This window comes from Salvia splendens, chromosome 1 (genome assembly GCF_004379255.2).
Source record: "Salvia splendens isolate huo1 chromosome 1, SspV2, whole genome shotgun sequence".
Taxonomy (NCBI): Eukaryota; Viridiplantae; Streptophyta; class Magnoliopsida; order Lamiales; family Lamiaceae; genus Salvia; species Salvia splendens.
Window position 1 is genome coordinate 23,088,494 of NC_056032.1, and position 10,188 is coordinate 23,098,681.

At 38.4% G+C, this 10,188-nt stretch overlaps 1 long non-coding RNA gene across 2 annotated transcripts; it reads right to left on the reverse strand.

Annotated features, from left to right (window-relative positions):
* Positions 1–6,221: 6,221 nt before the first annotated feature.
* On the reverse strand, positions 6,222–9,655 carry LOC121745420. Of its 2 annotated transcripts, none has more exons than XR_006038823.1 (5): positions 9,448–9,655; positions 8,899–8,938; positions 7,368–7,408; positions 7,216–7,290; positions 6,222–6,589 (listed from the first exon to the last, which is right to left on the reverse strand). It is a non-coding gene; the product is annotated as an uncharacterized LOC121745420 (long non-coding RNA). The 2 variants fall into 2 exon arrangements; XR_006038821.1 differs by having other exon boundaries at positions 8,899–8,979.
* Between the last annotated feature and the right edge of the window lie 533 nt (positions 9,656–10,188).

A 10,188-nucleotide genomic window follows, 5' to 3' on the forward strand; every position in this document is an offset into this window, starting at 1 on the left:
TTCGCTTATGTCTATTGTGTTCATTTCTGGTTTGCTGGTTGAGTTCGCTTAATGTCGAGTTGGATTGTCGGAGTTGTTTATTTTTTTTTTGCAATTGGTTTCTGATTAGTTGCTGATATTTTTCGTTTGGATCTGAAGAATGGTTCTGTTTTTGGATGAATCGGAGGTTGGGTTTTGCTGGAGTTTGTGATTTGTTTGCAGATTATTCTTGATTGATTGAATTTGGCGGTGATCGGAGCAGATCTGTTAGAATCGGAGTTATGGAGTTGATTTAGTTGATTGTTGAGTTTGGATTGCTAGGATCCGGAGTGGATTAAGCGTCCGACGTGATTCTGAGCAGGAGTGTTTAAATTTCATGCCTAGCTTACGTGTTTTCATTTCATTCCGCCTAGTTTACGTAGATCTGGTTTATTTCCGATTCGTAGCAAGTTTCCGGCATCTCAATTTCTATATTCTGATCGAATCTGGGAGTATGCTCTGTTTTCTGCATTTGCGTTTCTGAATCTGTTAGGAACTTTGCATGCGAAGCTAGCTGGAGCTGATCTGTTATCTGCAGCTTTTTACCGTACTTGCTATATTTGGAATCATGTTCCCCGCTGTTTTATTCTTTCTGCCTAGTCTCAATCAGTTAGTTATTTACTCAGTCAAGGAAGTGATTGTGTCTTTCGGATTTGATGTCTGATTCCAGTAAGTTTTCTGTGTCCTAGGTCTAGCGTTTACATTTCTTGCCTAGATCTAGTGGTAGTTAAAATCTCAACCCCTTTGCGTGGCAGCAGCCGTTTGTTTCCATAGTCTCTTAGCACTACCCTGCGAATCCATCTCTGTGGGATCGACCCCACTTCCCTATACTAATTCATAGTATTCGGGTTGAGGGATTTATTTTTGAAGGGGAGTCGAGTGTGTCCAACGACAAAAACACTGTAGTTCTGTTGAGTTCCTGGACCCAGTGATCCAGTGGATTTAAGGAGCGTTGTGTCTGGACCGAGCCTTGCATTAATTCTCAAATGTGCACACTTGCTTACTCCTGAGTCTAGTCATTCGACATTAGAGTCGAGAGGCAGGCCCAACAACAACAGTTGGAACTTCAGTACCTTACTTATTTCCTTCCTTGAATTAAAAATCCAATTAAATCTCTCCATATCCTATTTTAATTAGGATTTGACTCTTTCATTCTTTAAGACCTCATAAATTTTCGCCCCTTATGCCTTTCAATTACCTTGTGGGATTAATTTAATTGTTACCTATTTTATGGGAGCCTTTTCCACAAGAAATTACCAAATTTAAATCATATTCCTATTTAATTTGGGGATTTAAATATTTCCTTTGACTACTCACTATTTTACACCCCCCCCCCTCCTACTTGGAGAATTCTTGAATTATTTTGTTACCTTATTTATGGGATGCTCAATATCTTTTTACCCATTTTTGTGAGTATATTTATCTCCAAGTAATACCATAATTTTCAAAAAAAATCCCCCCACACTACATGCCTATTTCTTTTAATTGTGGAGCTTATTCATTGACCTCTATTTTATTCTTCCATAATTTTAATTGTGTAATTAAGTGTGGGAATAATTATTGAATATAAATTAAGAAAACCCCAACCCTAATCTTCACTCCACATGCCTCCCTCTCTTCCTCTCCTCTCCCACACGTTTTTCTCCTCCCCTCCCCTCTCTCTCAAGTGCTCCAAATTAATCCTTCATTGTTGCTTCGATTTGGAGTTGGAAACTCAAGATCCGTTGAGGAATCGCACCAATTGTCTTTTCTACCGATTGTTTTCAAGAGAAAGGTATAATTTTTTATCCACATTTCCCCTTCTTATCATTGAATCCATGATTCTTGAACCCCTAATGCATATAGTGAGTGGAGAATCATAAATCTAAGAATTTATTGGTTGGGAATGATGGTTCCACATGAATGGTTGTGTGTGTGTGTGTGTGTATGTACGTGTGTGTGAGTGTGTGGATGAATCGTTGTGAATGTTATGTGCGAATAGGAAAGCATGGATGTAATCTCGTTTTTGAAGCATGACTATGTGTTGGAAGCATGAATATGTATGTGTGAATGTATGATAGACAAACTAGGGTTTGTGAATGTTGAGCATGAAAACTGTTGTGTTCAGACAGTAGGTTCTAACGAGTTTTTGACCAATCAAACGATCTTATTTCGACATGTATTTTTAACTGGATGAAGTTTTAGATGTCTTCTGTGTTGTGTCAAAATTTCAGCTTCAATTGATGACGGACGAATTTATAACGAATTCAATTTAACTGCGCAGTCCTGCAAGAAATTATGTTTCGTCCAGTGAGTTTCGTTTTTGTTTTGACCGATCAAAAGATATGATTTTGGTGTAAATTTTAACTGGACAAACCTTTATGTGTCTAATGTGTGGTGACGAAATTTTAGCTTCATATGAGATCGGATGGAATTTTAATGATTTTTACAAAAATACTGCGCTGTTCTGCCAGATTCTGGTTTTGTTGAAATAAGCTTTGTTGACAAGTTTTGAATGCATTACATGATACATGTGTGAATAAGGAACGTATCCTATGAAGTGGTTATGTGTTGCACGTTGATGTATGCTAGAGTGTTCGTTTCGTTTATGTTGGTGAACGTTTGGGATGGGCAAAATAAGAAAACGATGAAAGGAACGATAGGGCATGCATGATAAATGTGTTGATGGAAAAACTGATTGTGTTATGGTGTTGACAAGGGTTGTTGTGCGTACGTGGGTATAAAGAGCAAGGGTTGCATTAAAGTTGTGAATTGTGTTGTATAAGCAAGCGAGGTGGGCTTTCTTTTACTAAACTCTTTTACGCTTTCAAAAGTATAATATGGTGTGATAAGGGTGGTTTAACGTGTTATGTCATGTCATGATTGTTTTGATATTGAGATTGTTGTCTGATGCCTAGTTCGTTTGAGCTTGCTCCGTTAGGCTATAGGGCTGTGTTAAACGAATTCGGGTCTGAGTAGAGCCGCAAACCCTATCAGGTTGTGTACACTGGTGGGATCGTGAGCCGTCCTTGCTAGTCGGCCGGTCTTGTGGGCGAATAGTGTGGCCACACTTTCGTCGCACTATGGTATGAGGATGTGAATGATTGATTGTTGAGAAAGTGGGGAGATTGTTTTATCTGGCCAGACTACGAAACTCTTTTTGTGATACTCGGTGATATTTCTTTTCTAAATGTAAAACTCGAGTTCATTATGGTATGGATGACATAACCTTTATAAAATATTTTTAGCATGAGCCCACTGAGTATATTAAGTACTCAGCCCTGCATTTCTTTTTAAAATGTGCAGGTTGAGCAGTGATATTGCGGCGGATGTTGAGTCGAGCCTTATGATATCCCGGATGCGTCGTGTCTTCATACATGGGTGTCATCCTATGACTCTCTCTAGATACTTGATTTCCACTGTCTTGTTTGAAATTGCTTTCTTTCTAAAAGTCTTTCGTTTTCCCCATACTATGTTATGGCATTAATTACCTTGAGACATTAATCCGCTGCTTAACTATTCGATAGACTAAAATATTTCTTTTGGAAGTTAATTGAGTGTTTATATTAAATGTTGTCCTTTATTGCTTCCCCCATTTCTTCCCCGCTTCTTAGTTCCTCCCCTAGTCGCGAGTTCCCCATCTTTACTATCCTTAGTAAGGGCAGTCGTGACACTTCTCTATAGATATGTGAGAATCGAACATGCCGCTAAGCGATCATACTCCGGATCAAAGCCATATGATGTCTAAATCCACAGAGCCAAGTTGTCAAGAAGACAATAAGGTAACCAGAGCCGCTGAGTCTAGCTCAATCCAAATGTTTGTAGAAAACTCCATAGACATCTCCAAACCCTGAATAAGAGCCAAAAGCTTTGCTTCAAAGCTCGATTATGCTACTATCGGAGAGCATAAGGAGGCTCGCTGAAGGCCTCCATTTGAACCACAAACCAATCCTCCCCCCCCCCCCGCCTCCAGTGTTGACATGGAGAAGGCGCCATCAGTGTTTCACTTCACCCATGGGACATCATGAGGATGCCATAAGACCATGAATGACCGCAGAACACGCTGTTTGGGGGAGAAAGGCATGAAATCAACCGACGGCGAACATCCCCTCCAATGATTTGGGGTGATCTTGCCGGCCAGAACAAGCACGTGCATGTGATGAGTGACCTGCCAAATAACATGTGAGTGATGAAAAGGACGGCCGCCATGCTTGCAGTCGTTCCTCTCCGTCCAAAGAAACCAAGCAATCAAATAGGGAACCAGAAAACTAATATGCATGGCGGGAGCCCTCTGGAAAGAGGACCTCCGCCAGTGACCTAGTCTAAGTGCAATATCAGTGCTCATGTGAATCGGTGTGTGCGAGGAAGGAAACCAGGCATCGAAATACTCCCATATAAAAACCACCGACCGACTCAAAAAAAAGACATGACTAAGAGACTCGACAGGAGGAGACCGACAACACTGACACCTAGACGTTAACTCAATCCCACTCCTCTGCAACTTCTCTTCCACCGGCATCCTACCAAACAGTAACCTCCAAATGAACACCGAGATGATAGGAGTCAACCCTTGATTCCAAATAAGGTCAGAAGGTAGTAGTTTGTTAGGATTGCAGTCTCTGTCACCTTTTCGATGTTTACAGCTTTTTAGGTAGTGCGCTTATTGTGTGTCAGTGGTCCCAAGTTGTTTTTACCATTCTGTTCTTAGCTTAGTTGATCAAGTTACCTTTCTCTATTTATGATATCTCTAGTCTAGCTTGATAAGTTTAGTTTAGTTAGTTGATCAGTTCCCTTTTTCTTAGTTTAATCTTAACCCACTAAAAAGCGTGACCGCTGCCAAACCTCCCAAATCTCTCAATCCCAACTCCACTAGCATCTGTCCCTGAGGGATTCAACCCTTATCTCCATTTACTAGTTTAATAGTATTGTGGGTTAAGGTCTTGAAGGTCCTAAGCCTCTCCATTTGCATACCCAACGACTAGTAGTTGTCAGCCAGCTTGAACCATCTATTGTCTGACTAGATCAAGTTGAGCAACGCTGCATGTTTTAATTTGCATGTGAACTCTGAGTTCTTAGTTTTCAAAAATGACTCTTCATTAATCATTATTACTTTGGTGTTTACTACTTGGTGTCTATATTTGATTAAGGTGTATACCTTGATTGAATAGTCTGGGCGCCATCAAGGGGGAATTGGATCGAGAGTGTGTGATACTAGTAGCCCCACTATATTCTAAACCAACCGAGTGACATTGGTGAGTTACTTGGGGGAGGGGGGAATACTACATTGGGGTGAGTTAGTTTCTGAAATCTCTCTTTCTTATTTCTCTAATCTCTAAGACTAGTTCCTAGTCTTTGTCATTGTGTTTTATAGATAACTTGGATGCCTCCTATTACTCGTTCCAATACAATGGGAAAGACGCACGAGGAGGAAGTAGACTACATTGTAATAGTAGTAGGAGTATATGTTATTTAACTTTACTATTTCTTACCCAATAGTCTAATTTTTATCAGACGAAACAAATTAGGAGATTTCAATTTGCTATTCTCATGATTTCTATTTCCTACTCCCTCCATCCCACCTAAGATGATACACTTTTCTTTTTAGTTTACCGACTACGAAATATGTCATCTTAGAGGGAGTAGTGCTAATTGTATTTCTTTTATAATGTAGATGACAATTGTACTCCCTCTGTTCCATAGTAGTGGAGTCATTTTGTCATTTTGGTACATTCCATAGTAGTGGAGTCATTTCCTTTTTTAGTAAAAGTTAACACATTTCTTCTCACTTACTTTACTCTCTCTTACTTTATTCTCTCTTCATCTCTCTACTTTCTTAATCTCCGTGCCGAAAAGAAATGCCCCCACTACTATGGAATGGAGGGAGTACTAATTTGTCCCATTTAAAATGGTTCCTTTTCTTTTTAGAATGTCCCACTTAGAGTGATACTCCCTCCGTCCCAAGTTACTTGAGTCATATTCCTTTTTGGGGTTGTCCAAAGTTACTTGAGTCATTTATTTTTTTTGGCTAAAAATAAAACATCTAATCTAACATACTTTATTCTTTTTTTTACTTTACTCTCTCTTTCTTACTTTACTCTTTCCTCTACTTTATTCAACTCACTAAACACAACTTTCTTAAATCCCATGCTGAAAAGAAACGCCTCAAGTAACACATGGGAGGGAGGGAGTACGTTTCTTCAAACTACATTGAGCATATACACATCTAAATGGACATTTACTTCTTCATTCCTTTAAATCATGGCAGCAAACCCAAATTGTGAAGGTCACCATACAACCGCAAAGCAAACATGAATGAGAACAATGGTATTTATCAAATAATATCGATCAAACATCCACATTTTACCTCTCCTGCTTCTAGCTAAACTATCATTCTTACAAGCAAAGCTCAACAGCCTCTCCTGCTTCTAGCTAAACTATCATTCATACGAGCAAAGCTCAACAGCTTTAAGGCATTTGCTTATGTATTCGCAATGGCACACATCAGTGAATGACTGGCTTCAAAGGATGAGCTCTAAGTTTCGATAAGTCCAAGCTTGCATCTAGCTCTTCATCCAACTCGCCAACAATGCTTCTATAGATGTAGAAAAAACAATTTGCATTATATAAAAGAAAATATGATAATCAGATGCAAAATATGAGGGATATCATAAAGTTATCGCCCCGGAAGATGTAGTTGTTGCACGCCTTCCTATAAATAAGAAGACCTGAAGATCTAAATATTGGCAACTAAAATGTACTACAACAATAACTTCTTGCACAATTTAAGCCCATAATTATCTGTGAGGCTAATAAGATGGAAAATGGACAATATGTGATCTTCATCGATTGAACAAGATGTCACTCCTGTGTCTCATTAACATCAAGAAAACATACCAATTACAAAGCAAAGAAGTATTTATTCAGAGATACTTTCTTCTATGATACCTTGTTTCGGATTTCTAAACATCAGAACAAAAATTCAGAAACATAATGAAAACTAAAAATGGTGAGTGACAAAGGCAATAATTTCAGTTAATGCAAAAGATTAATACTGTAAAGGTTAATTTGATTGAAAACTGAAGCAAAGTGACTGAAATAGTTAGTGTCTTTAAAACGAATTGACATAGTTCCTTGAACAAAATCATTAATTGGCAGACAAGTAATCAGACTAATTAGTTAGCAAACATTCAAGCATTCAATACTTGTAAGAGACGAGACCTTTGTGGAGTACACACGTTCATGAGACTCATCAAGAATTATGTTGGTTGCTTGATCGAAACCTTTTAGAATTCCCTGCATGCAAGGTCATATTTTCAGTAAAATATACCCCAAGTTAATTTTCTCTATTTTGGCCTAAACATGAAACTTACCACAATATTCCGCCCATCATTTGTGATAATTGAAATTGTTTCTACAGTAAAAAAAATAGAGAATAAAAAAGTCATGGCTGGTAGAGAAATAAACAACTGGAAAACACCTGTTGTGCCTAATAGGATGTTATTAGCTCTTGACTAGCATAGACAAAGAGAGAGTTAACATCTCGAGTATGTTGTCGATTAAGATTCTATTAACTTTCAAAGAACATAGTTTGACAAGAATGGAGGTCTTTGTAAATTTATACCGTCACTGCAATTTCATGAAATGCTGATAGGACAAGCATATTCTAGAAAATAATCTGAGTCCATTTATACCGTCACCGTCGATATGAACGTCTTATCCAAAGTGAAATGGTTATACAATAGAGCAAACAAAGACTTTTGATCCACTTTTCACTCGGTCATCCCCTGCCCCATTCTATGGTTCATTTGGACGGAACGTAACAGCTACATACATCGAGGAGTGAAGATGACAGCAGAAAATGTGTTCCAAAGAACCAAGACTTACTTGCAAAACATGATCAAAGCAGGAAAACTGGGAAGGAAGGAGTGGGAAGGATGCAGCAATCTAGAGAATTTTGATACAACCACTTGGATCGAGAGGCCAACAAAGCTCATCAAAACAGTCAGATGGATTCCGCAGAACACGGGCTGGTTAAAGCTCAAAATCAAGGGAGTGTGGAACCGGGCAGGCGCAGGGGTGTGAGGAATTATGCGAGACGCCAGCAGCAACATTGTCCGAGGCTTTATTCGGAAAGTGACAGCCGCGTCGGCTCTTGATGCGGAGCTGCAAGCACTTTCCCTCGGCCTTGAGATGGTTACAGGTAGGGGTAGAAAAGTGTGGATTGAATCGGACTCTAAAGAAGTGATCTCCTTAATTCAACTCAACAAACCCGGGCCGGCACATCTACGACATCAAACGACGTTCATCCGAAACAAATTGAAGGAGGTTGTTGCCAAGTATTCCCATTGCTATAGCGTCGGAAACAAAGCAGCGGAATATGCAGCGAAGCTAGGGAGTCCCGAGAATGGCCAGCAGGAATTTGACCGTGACACAGCCCCGGCGATGATCAAAGCGTTGGTAAGAATGGATCAACTCAACATGCCGAATTTCCAATTCCTAAGGCACTAGTAGGATGGTGAAGTTTGGTGAACATAGGCTGATCTTACTGTAATTTTTGAGGTGAGTAATTTGGTGTCACTCACATGTGTGCGGAGGGGACAACAAATTACTCCCTACGTGGGCTCTATGTCACTTTTGGGCATAAAACGTGTAAATGGTCTTTTATGATATGAAGGGATGAGGGACCCACGAACCCTTCACCACAATGGTGTTTTAAAAAAAAGGTTATGGCAGGAGGTGTACAAAAATTAAAATCATGAATCACCAGGATATAATACTTTCAGAAAAAAATAATCTTTCCAAGTCTATGAAAGCAGTTGCTAAGTTCATAGTAGAATAAAACAATTCAAAATTATTCAGATGATAATACAATACGTGTAGATGGAATAAGAGATTACATACTATCAACAAGAGTCTCTAGTCCAGCTCCAGTTGCCATCTTCTGATACTCGACAAAAAGCAAGAAAATGGCCTTTATGAGTTCTGCATCAGTGCAGATCATAACAACAACTCAAATGCATGAAGCACAAACTTATACACAACATTTTCCTTTTCACTTGGACTCTTAGAGTGATGTAATAACAGGGGAAATCCAAAAGTCTTAAATAAATGTACATTCTGCAAAAACTGAAGCTCCAAATGATATCCAAACAAGAGTTACATCCAATTAGATGGGGTATCTGAATTCAGAAATCTTTGATAACACAAAACTACCAATTTCTCGTCTAATTATTCCATTCACAGTCATAACAAGTTTGATTCATGAACCAAAAATTATAAATACCAATCTAAATCGGGAACCCTAGCCATGCTTCATATATTTGCATAGAGAACATGTGAAATTGCGTATCAATCCAAAAAAGCTAACAAATGAGAGAAAAGGCAATACTTCGTTCCAACACCAAACGAAAAGAATTTTACAATAGCTTCGTTAATTTATCAGCATTTTACCTCGAGCCCCTGAGAAAATAGAAGCCAAGTGCACAAGAAAGTAGCAATCAGCAGCAGCCGATGGAGTGGTATGGCAGGTTTGAGCAGCGAAAAGAGCAACAACTTTCTGAGGCTTCAGGGCGGCGGCGGCGCTGATGCTTGCGGTGGATGCGGCAGAGTTCACGTTAGATGTTAAGAGAGGGAACTAAATCCATTGCTTATTAAAAACTTCATTAATTTTACTTTTTCAATTTCTTTTATCTTAGTAGTACTACTCTCTTTGTTTCATGAAATTTCCTTTTTGATTTAATTAAAATACATTTATTAAAATCCTAAAATTTACATTCATATACTACAAAATATTCATGTGTTTTCTATTTTGACCCATTAATTGAAATTAGCACTATCTATTTATTTTTGGTGAATTTTGTATAATCCACTAGATAAGATAGTAATATCAAGATAGAGAATTATAAATCGACATTTCTAATTGTTTGATATCATATTTAAGCTTAACTCAAAGCACTAAGATAAGTGCCCGCCTCAATCTTGCCAAAATTATAACTTTAATCATGTTTATGTAACCCACCAATTTGTCAAGTTAAGCCACTGTTATTTAAATAATTTCTTTTCTAACAAACAACAACGAAAAAATCTTATCTCGGTATATCTTGACATAAAGCCCGTATTTCTTATCTTGTTTTACATATCTTCTCAGGTAAATACATAACTCAGGCAAAATGTTTCACTTTTGTTTCATAT